At 48.3% G+C, this 9,823-nt stretch overlaps 1 non-coding gene across 1 annotated transcript; it reads right to left on the bottom strand.

The window, feature by feature from the left end:
- Nucleotides 1-281: 281 nt before the first annotated feature.
- On the bottom strand, nt 282-354 carry TRNAG-UCC. Its single transcript has one exon. It is a non-coding gene; the product is annotated as a tRNA-Gly (tRNA).
- Nucleotides 355-9,823: the final 9,469 nt, after the last annotated feature.

The following is a 9,823-nucleotide window of genomic DNA, read 5'->3' as shown; positions in this document are numbered from 1 at the left end:
AGGGGGCCTGATCACCCCCCTGGAGGGACCAGAAGGGAGCCGCATAGGAAACTGGTTTGGGTTGGTGACAATAGCTGTTCGGCACTCAGGCCGACGGCCGTGCCAGGGATGAAGAGAGGGACTTAGGGTTTAAGAAGGCCAGTCAGGAGGTGTGTCCACGCCGCCCTAGGGAACGTGCCGAGCTGTCGCCACAGGTTTTTCTTTTTCTTTTTTTTTTTTAAATATATATTTATTTATTTATTTGACTGCATGAGGTCTTAGTTACAGCACATGGGATCTTGTTCCCTGACCAGGGTTTGAACCCGGGCCCCCTGCATTGGAAGCACAGAGTCTTAGCCACTGAACCACCAGGGAAGTCCCAGGTTTTTCTTTTTTTTACAAAGAGGATATTGATTTCTGCATGTTCGTATTCTGCCCTCCCCCAGGAAGTACCCATCTGCTGTGTGACCCATCATCTCCCCTGCCAGTGGAGACAGGTAAATTGGCTTCTCAGGAAGGCCCTGGGACGTGGGAATCCAGAGGTAAGAAAATGGGAGGAAGGCCACTGTATTGGAGAATATGATTAAGAATTTTAAGAAAGGATTCGATGGAGACTATGGGAAGAAAATGACACCCGGCCGGCTGCGTACCCTTTGTGAAGTCGAATGGCCTTCAGTGGGAGTTGGCTGGCCACCAGAGGGAACTATGGACTTAAATCTCATAAAGGCAGTCTATGCTATAGTTACGGGAAAGCCCGGACACCCTGATCAGTTCCCGTACATAGACTCTTGGCTGGGAATAGCCGAAGACCCCCCCAAATGGGCCCGTTTTTATGCTCATGGCGGGGAAGGAAAAATCTTGATGGCTCAAAAGATAACCAAAGATGAGAAGGAAATTTTACAGGACCCTGAAGGAGATGAGCTTCCCCTACCGCCGTATTGGATGATGGTTCCGCCAGCTAGTAACACCGTGGCCACCGGAGGAAGCAGCCAGGGACCGGTAAGCCTCCCGGACTCCTCAGGGGTCCCGACAGCTCCACAGGTTGTAGAGCCACCCTCCCAGCAGGCTCCAACCTCAACTGGAGGGGCAATGAGCCCACCGGACTCTACCACCCCGGATGCTGCTCCTACTTTCCCTAAACTCTACCCTCCACTCCCGGTAAGTACTCCCGGACGACGGGGAGGAACCACTGGAATTAAACAAAGGCTCCGCTCTGCAAAAGAGCCAGAGGAAAAAATACCCTTGCAGATGCCCTTCAGAGAAGTTCAGCAATCGCCAGTGATAGGGGAGGATGGTAATTATCACCAAGCTCCTGTAACCTATTACTATCAGCCCTTTTCATCAACTGATATACTGAACTGGCAAAAACACACCCCCTCTTACTCGTTGGAACCCAAGCGTATGACTAGACTAATGGAGACTATTTTCCGCACTCATCTACCAACCTGGGACGATATAATGCAATTACTATCATCCCTCTTCAGTACAGAAGAGAGATACAGGATCAACGCTGAGGCAAGGAAATGGTTACAGGAGATGGTCCCTGAGGGCACTGCTAACCCAGAGAGGTGGATAGAACAAGCCTTCCCCACTGACAGACCTAACTGGGACTATAATACAGAGGAGGGAAAAATCCAATTAGAAAGATACGGGACAGCGATTATACAAGGGCTTAGAAGGGGAGCCCGGAGGCCGATGGACATGTCTAAACCGGCCGGAATAGTTCAGAAGGGAAACGAGTCACCCTCCAAATTTTACGAGAGGCTTTGTGAGGCTTACAGACTCTATACACCCATAGATCCAGAAGCTACGGGCTCCCAGATTGTTATAAATTCGTCATTCATCTCGCAAGCATTTCCTGACATAAAACGAAAGCTTCAAAAGACCAAGGGAGTTCTATCCATGTCTAGCTCTCAGTTGATTGAGATAGCAGACAAGGTGTTCCTGAATAGGGACACGGAAATAGAAAAGAAATACGAGAAGAGGTATAAAGACGAGCAGAGGAGAACAGATGAGAGGTTTGCAATGTTGGCTGCTATGCTTGGAAAGTCTTCCGGAGACTTTTCCACCACCAGAGCAAAGAAGACCCCCCTAGCTTCGAGGTCAGGACAGCCCTCCAACCGGTCCCAACGGAGGCCACGGGCTCCATTACAGCCAAATCAATGTGCCCGATGCCGCGGGTTTGGTCATTGGAAGAATGAGTGCCCAGAAGGAAGAAGGGAAAATAAATCCCTCCCAGTTGCAGAACTCACTAACATAGAGACTGAATAGGGACGCCGGGGCTCAAAGACATCAGGTCCCTGAGAGCCCATGGTAACTTTAAAAATTGGGGACCAAGACATTGACTTTATGGTGGACACCGGGGCAGAATTGTCTGTGGTAACTAAACCAGTGGCGCCACGGTCTAAAAGGACTGCTGCTGTAACTGGGGTTTCGGGAGAAGAAATGGTTAAGTCGTTTTGCCAGCCCAGAAAATGTCAGATGGGGGGTCACCAAGTGACTCATGAGTTCCTCTATATCCATGAGTGCCCAGTACCCCTGCTGGGGAGAGACTTACTCTCCAAACTGGGAGCACAAGTGACTTTCTCTCCTGAAGAGAGGTCCACTTTTCGGGTGGGCACAACAACCTACTTACTCTCCCTCTCTGTGCCCCCTCAAGACGAATGGAGGCTACATGAGCCTCCTGGAGATAAACAAGACCAGGCAACAGAGTTGGAGAGAAGGCTGACTCAGCTGTTCCCTGAGGTCTGGGCCGAAGATAACCCCCCTGGGCTAGCTAGACACCAAGCCCCTGTAATAATAGAACTCAAACCTGGCGCAACCTCGGTGAGAAAGTGTCAATACCCAATACCCATAGAAGCCCGAATTGAGATTCTGCCTCACATCAATAGGCTAAAACAGGCAGGCATCCTGGTGGAATGTCAATCAGCCTGGAACACACCAATCTTGCTGGTAAAAAAGGAAGGAGGACAAGACTATAGGCCTGTGCAGGATCTAGATTGGTCAATCAGGCCGCTGTAACTCTGCACCCGACCGTCCCAAACCCCTATACCTTACTTAGTCTCCTCCCACCTAAGACAAGGATCTATACTTGTTTGGACCTCAAAGATGCCTTTTTCTGTATATGCATAGCACCTGCATCACAACCCATCTTTGCCTTTGAATGGGAGGACCCCATCGGAGGCAATAAGCAGCAGCTCACCTGGACTCGCCTCCCGCAAGGATTCAAAAACGAGCCAGCCATCTTTGGAGAAGCCTTGGCCTCGGACCTGGAACCTTTCCAGCCTGAAAGGTATGGATGTTGGCTCCTGCAATATGTGGACGACCTGTTGCTGGCCGCTGAGACCTGGGAAGAATGCTGGGAAGGGACCCGAGCGCTCCTCCAATTGCTGGCAGAAGCGGGATACCGAGTGTCCAGGAAAAAGGCACAAATCTGCAAGGAGAAGGTAAAGTATTCGGGGTTTGTCTTAAGGGAAGGCACAAGGTTGCTGGACCAATCTAGAAAGGAAGTAATTCTGAGGCTCCCCACGCCTAAGACTCGGCGGCAAGTCAGGGAGTTCCTAGGGACCACTGGATTCTGCAGGATTTGGATTCCAAGGTACTCTCAAATAGCCCAGCCCTTATTTGAGCTCCTGACAGGGCCTGAAGAAAATCCTGTAAACTGGACTGAAAAACAGCAGGAAGCCGTTGAGGAGCTGAGGCTAGCAACCACCTCCGCCCCCGCCTTGGGATTGCCAGACCTCACCAAACCATTCACCTTGTATGTGACTGAGAAAGATAAAACAGCCATGGGGGTTTTGACTCAAACCTTGGGAACGTGGGACAGGCCAATAGCTTATCTTTCAAAGCGACTTGATCATGTTGCCACCGGTTGGCCTGGCTGTCTGCGGGCAGTGGCCGCAGTCGCCTTACTGGTACGTGAGGCCACAAAGCTGACTTTTGGCCAGGACGTGATCGTAAAGGTCCCACATGAAGTCAACACCCCTTCGAGGAGACCCCCACAAATGGCTGTCAAATTCCCGGATTATTCAATACCAGGGACTGCTATGTGAAAACCCCAACCTCCGTATTGAACCTTGCCAGGGTTTAAACCCGGCAACGCTCCTCCCAGTGGGAGAAGGAGGACCCACTCACGATTGCAAGGAAGTCTTAGACGAGGTCTATGCTAGCCGTCCAGACCTCTGAGACAGGCCAATTTCAAATCCTGACTGAACTCTGTATACTGATGGCACCAGCCTGGTAAAGCTAGGACAGCGACTCTCAGGCTATGCTGTAGTTACAGAGAGGACTGTTATAGAGGCCGGCCGCTTGCCACAACACTGGTCAGCCCAACGAGCAGAGTCATGGGCCTTAGTCCGGGCACTGCAGCTGTCAAAGGGCAAGAGAGCGAACGTCTACCCTGACCCCCGGTATGCTTTCGCTACACTCCACGTACATGGGGCGCTATACCGGGAGAGAGGCCTTCTAACGGCCAATGGAAAGGACATTAAGAATAAGGAAGAGATCTTGATTCTGTTAGACGCTGTCTGGAGCCCCACGGAGGTAGCAGTCATGCACTGCCGTGGGCACCAGAAGGAAGACACCCCACAGGCTCGAGGAAATAGGCTGGCTGATGAGACCGCCCGGCGAGCAGCCGAGGACAGGAAAGAATCCGGGGAAATCCCCATGAGGACATTTGTCCTAGCTGAGCTACCCGAGCTGGCCCTAGACTCCCCGACATACACCGAGGCTCAAAACCAGCTAGCTGAAGCGGAGGGAGCCACCAAAACAGAGAAAGGATGGTGGGAACTGCCAGGTGGTAAGCTACTAGTGCCTGAAAGGATGGCCCCCTCTCTGGTGAGCCAAGCTCATCGTATGACTCACCTAGGACATGACAAACTGGAGGACTTGATCCGAAGGTATTTTCTGGTTCCTCGCCTCTCCTCTCTATGTAGAATGGAATCCCAAAATTGTAACGCCTGCTCTCAGATTAACGCTGCTCCAGGGTGCAGACCAAAACCCCCAGGCATCCAATTAAAAGGTACCCCTCCTTTTGAACATCTGGAAGTGGCCTTCGCTGAGATGAAGCCATATCGTCATTTTCATTACCTGTTGGTCTTGGTATGTACATTCTCGGGATGGGTGGAGGCCTTCCCCACCCGAACTGAAAGAGCATCAGAAGTGGCTCGGAGCCTGCTTAGGGAGATAGTTCCTCGATTTGGATTCCCCACCAGCATAAGATCAGATAATGGGCCAGCCTTCATATCGGATCTGATACAAGTAAGTAAAGCCATGAATGTAAAATGGAAGTTACACACTGCCTACCGGCCTCAGAGCTCCGGAATGGTAGAACGAACTAACTGGACACTAAAGGAGACATTTTCTAAGTGGATTATAGAGACTGACTGTTCCTGGGTGGATTTACTTCCCATGGCCTTGCTCAAACTCAGGATGACCCCACAGTCCCATGGCTACTCTCCCTATGAAATTGTGTATGGGAGGCCTCCTCCCATAATAAGACAGGTAACAACTGATATACTTCAGGTAGGAGGAGACGGCATATCACAGCAGATGGAACAACTAGGTAAGGTAAATAATCAAGTAACTAAGTTTGTGCAAGAAAGAATACCGTTCCCCTTGAGGGAGCAAATGCATGAGTTTATACCAGGGGACCAGGTATGGGTGAAAGACTGGAAACATGACTCCCTAGCCCCCCGGTGGAAAGGTCCTTATACTGTTGTTTTAACCACTCCTACCGCAGTTAAAGTTGCAGGCATTGCCCCTTGGATCCATCACACCAGAGCGAAGAAGGCATACAACACTGACCCGGAAGACGCTGAGTGGACCACCCAGAAGGACCCCACCGACCCACGGCGAACCAAGATCATTCTGAAGAGGAAGAAGAGAACGAGATCCCAGACGAGCCCTCTACAGGATGGAGCTGGGTAAACGACTCCTGCTGCTCGGCCTCATCAACGCAATTCTGAACCTGACCAGTGTTCCTGCACAGGACAACGTCTTCATCTCGTGGGCACATTCTTATGCGAACTTCCACAACTCCTCCAACTGTTGGGTATGTGGGGCCATGCCCCTGTCAGTAATGGACGGACTCCCCTGGTGGGTATCGCCACTCCGTTATGGGGACTTTATACCACTGTGTTCCTTCTTAGAGCAACAGAAAGGAACTTTTCTCTCTCTCACCAATCATAACCTTTCTTTGCTCTCCTGGTGTAAAAAGAAGCCATCAATGGGCCACGGACATAGGGTTACATTTAACATGAACACCAGCCTTATGGAAGTAACAAAGGCTTATACCTCATATATGAAAAATAAAAAGGAGAAGGGTTCTCTTACAAAAGGGGGACAGGCCTCCCGGTACCTTGAGCAATACTACCAGGCCTGGGATGAATATTTCTGGATGACTCCTGAGAAAGGACAGTTGATTACCCCTGCTACTATTTGCTGGGAACAAAAAGAACAGAAAGTTGGATTTGGAGACCACCCCCTAGACCCAAAAGAATTAAAATATATGGGTTATTTGCCCCCTGAACAATGTAAACAAATCTTGGAAGTTACCTATCACCCCAATCAGTCTGTTCAGTGGCCCGGTTCCGACTGGAAATATAATCCTGGAATCCGCTGGGTAGCCCCCAATGGGACCCAGTGGCTCTGTGGGCTTAATTTATGGCCATGGTTACCAGTTGGCTGGGTGGGGCGTTGCACATTAGAATTTGCTTTCGCCCATGGCAGTATTAAGCCTGGCCTACACCAGCCTCCAGTAAACCTGCCTTATCTGCATGCAAGATGGACACGATCTGTGTTCCAATGGTATGACTATCTTGCTGCCTTGTTTGTACCCTCTGTAGGAACAACAGATATCATGGTTAAGGTAGAGGCCTTAACTAATTTCACTAAACAGGCCCTCTTAGACAGTACTAAAGCCATTCAAGCTTTGAACGAAGAACAGATTCAGATGAGGAAGGCAGTAATTCAAAATAGGATGGCATTAGACATACTCACAGCAGCCCAAGGAAGGACTTGCGCCGTAATTAAAATCGAATGTTGTGTGTATATCCCTGACCTGTCTGGAAATGTATCTACTGCCTTGAAGGATATGCAAAATCAAGAGAAAGCCATGTCTAATGAAAATATTCCCTTTTGGACTTCAGTTCTGTCCTGGGTAAAGGGAGACTGGTGGAAAACCATTGTGACTGTTGTTATAGTACTCTTCATCATACTGCTCTGTGGGCCCTGCTTCCTACAATGCCTTGTGAATTTTGTAACCCAGAGGTTGATAGCATTCTCTCATGTGGGTGACAGGAGGGCTAAGGTACAATATGTCTCAATAAATGATGCTCGTTATGGAAACTAAGAGCATCAAGAGGGGGGAATGAAGAAGGAATTCATAGGGCCTGAACTCCATCTCAGGCCTGTCTGTGCTGATCGTGCGTGGCCACCTCTCCAGTGGACTCTGAACTCTGTGCTTAGCGCCTGTGGGAATGATAATGGAAGGATAAGACCCCCTCTGGGCAGGGGAATCTTGAAGAAGAGAAAACAGACGCTAATCACCCCTGCCTCCGGACACTATCTATCAGAATGTAAGCACAGGCTTATCGGTTATTAACTATTTGGAATGTAACTGCGGGCTTATTGATTATTGACTGTTTGAACACATAACACGTGAATGATGGGGTTATTGTACTTGTATTTACCCTTCCTTTGTTTATGTAAGTCTCAAGGGAATTGGGGTAGTGGGTTTGGACACGTACACATGGGGTATAAAAGATTTTCACAAATGCTGGACGGGGTCCTTGGCTAAGAGGAGACTCTGCCTTGGGCCCGCCGGTGTAATAAACTGCACTCCACTATCTGCATTGTCCTTCTGAGTGAGTCTGTTTCCCAGAAAACGTGGCTATAACACAATGAGCAAGGAAAAATTAAAGATAGAAGCATATTCATCTTTCTCATATTATGTATTCTAAAAAATATTCAGTCTGCATTCACCAGTACCAACTTTGTAGAAGATTTAGTTTCACAGCAGAAATGAGAATAAAGTTTAGACATTTCCCATATACCTCCCATATATGTCGACATGTGGACAATCTCCCTACTTAGCTTTCCCCACCAGAGTGAGCATTTGTTACCATTGATGAATCCACATGGGCAGTAAAGACATAAACTCTCTAGTTTACCCCTGTGTTCCTCTTTTAGGAATGTGCACTCCATACCTCTAGATAAATGTTTAATAACATGTGTCCAGCATGACAGTTTAACACAAATTATTTCATGTTCCTGAAAGTTCTCTAGACTTAGGATATTCATAGTCCCTCCTTTGAAACCCACAGTAATCATGGACCTTTTAAATCTCTTCTATATTTCTTACTAGATTCCAAGGTGACTGAGTGGTAAGGAATCTGCCTGCCGATGCAGGACATCCAGGTGATGCGGGTTCAGTCCTTGGGTCAGGAAGATCCCCTGGAAGAAAAGATGGCAACCCACTCCAGTATCCTTTCCTGGGAAATCTATGGACAGAGGTGAGCCTGGCAAGCTACAGCCCCTGGGATCACAAATACTCAGACACAACTGAGCACACATAAGAACATTTACCTACACCAAAAGTCATATTGTAGAAATCCTACCTTTTGTAGCATTTTCAAATGGGCTTCTTTCACTTGGTAATGAAGGAGGAAACAGACAGAGCTGAACTCCGTCTTAGGCCAGGCTGTGAGCATTAGGCTACACGCACGGTCACCCTCCCAGTGGACTCTGAACTTTGCGCCCCTGCGTCTATAGAAATGGCTTACCAATGGAAAATCAGATCCCACCCCACCCCCCCATAAAACAGCCTCAAGACTTCTCCTTGGACTCTGTTGCCTAAAAGAATATGTTAATTATCTCTGTAACAGAACAAAGTGGTGAATTCCATTCTGTTTATTGGGATATGACCACAGGCCTGTTGATAAATATCCACTGTTTATTTAGTCCTGTGGCACAAGAATCATGGGTTAACTTTGATCGTATCTCTCTTTTACCTTGTCCAGACTAGTTTCAAGGAATTTGGGGAGGTGGGTTTGAGCAAGTACACTTAGGGTATATAAAGTTTTCACAAACACTGTTTGGGGTCCCTGGCTAAGAGGAGACTCTGCCTTGGCCCCGCCGGTGTAATAAACTACACTCCACTATCTGCATTGTCCTTCTTAGTCAGTTTGTTTCCCAGAACACATGGCTACAACAATCAAATGCATGGAATGATTGTCAATGTATTTTATGTCTTGAATGCTTAACATGCAAAAGCTTAAGAACTACCTCTGCGCCTGTATTCCTGCTCAGTAAATAAGTTCATCAATACCATTTTTTAAGTTCCATACATATCTGTTAAGACAATATTTGTACAAATATAGAGATCAGACGTGGACACAGCAGGAGAAGAAGAGGGGGACCAATTGAAAGGGTACCATTGACATATGTACACCACCATGGGTAAAACATTGGAGAAAACTCTTGAGAGTCCCTTGGACTGCAAGGAGATCCAACCGGTCCATCCTAAAGGAAATCAGTCCTGAATATCTATTGGAAGGAATGATGTTGAAGCTGAAACTTCTATACTTTGGCCACCTGATGTGAAGAACTGACTCATTTGAAGAGATGTTGACACTGGGAAGGATTGAAGGGAGGAGGAGAAGGGGACGACAGAGGATGAGGTGGTTGGATGGCATCACTGACTCAATGGACATGAGTTTGAGCAAGGTCCAGGATTTGTTGATGGACAGGGAGACCTGGCATGCAGCAGTCCATGGGGTCACAAAGAGTCAGGCACGACTGAGCAACTGAACTGAACTGATGGTGAAAATAGGTAGATGGTCGG

This window comes from Cervus canadensis, chromosome 18 (assembly GCF_019320065.1).
Source record: "Cervus canadensis isolate Bull #8, Minnesota chromosome 18, ASM1932006v1, whole genome shotgun sequence".
Taxonomy (NCBI): domain Eukaryota; kingdom Metazoa; phylum Chordata; class Mammalia; order Artiodactyla; family Cervidae; genus Cervus; species Cervus canadensis.
This window is presented reverse-complemented; position numbering and strand designations above follow the sequence as displayed.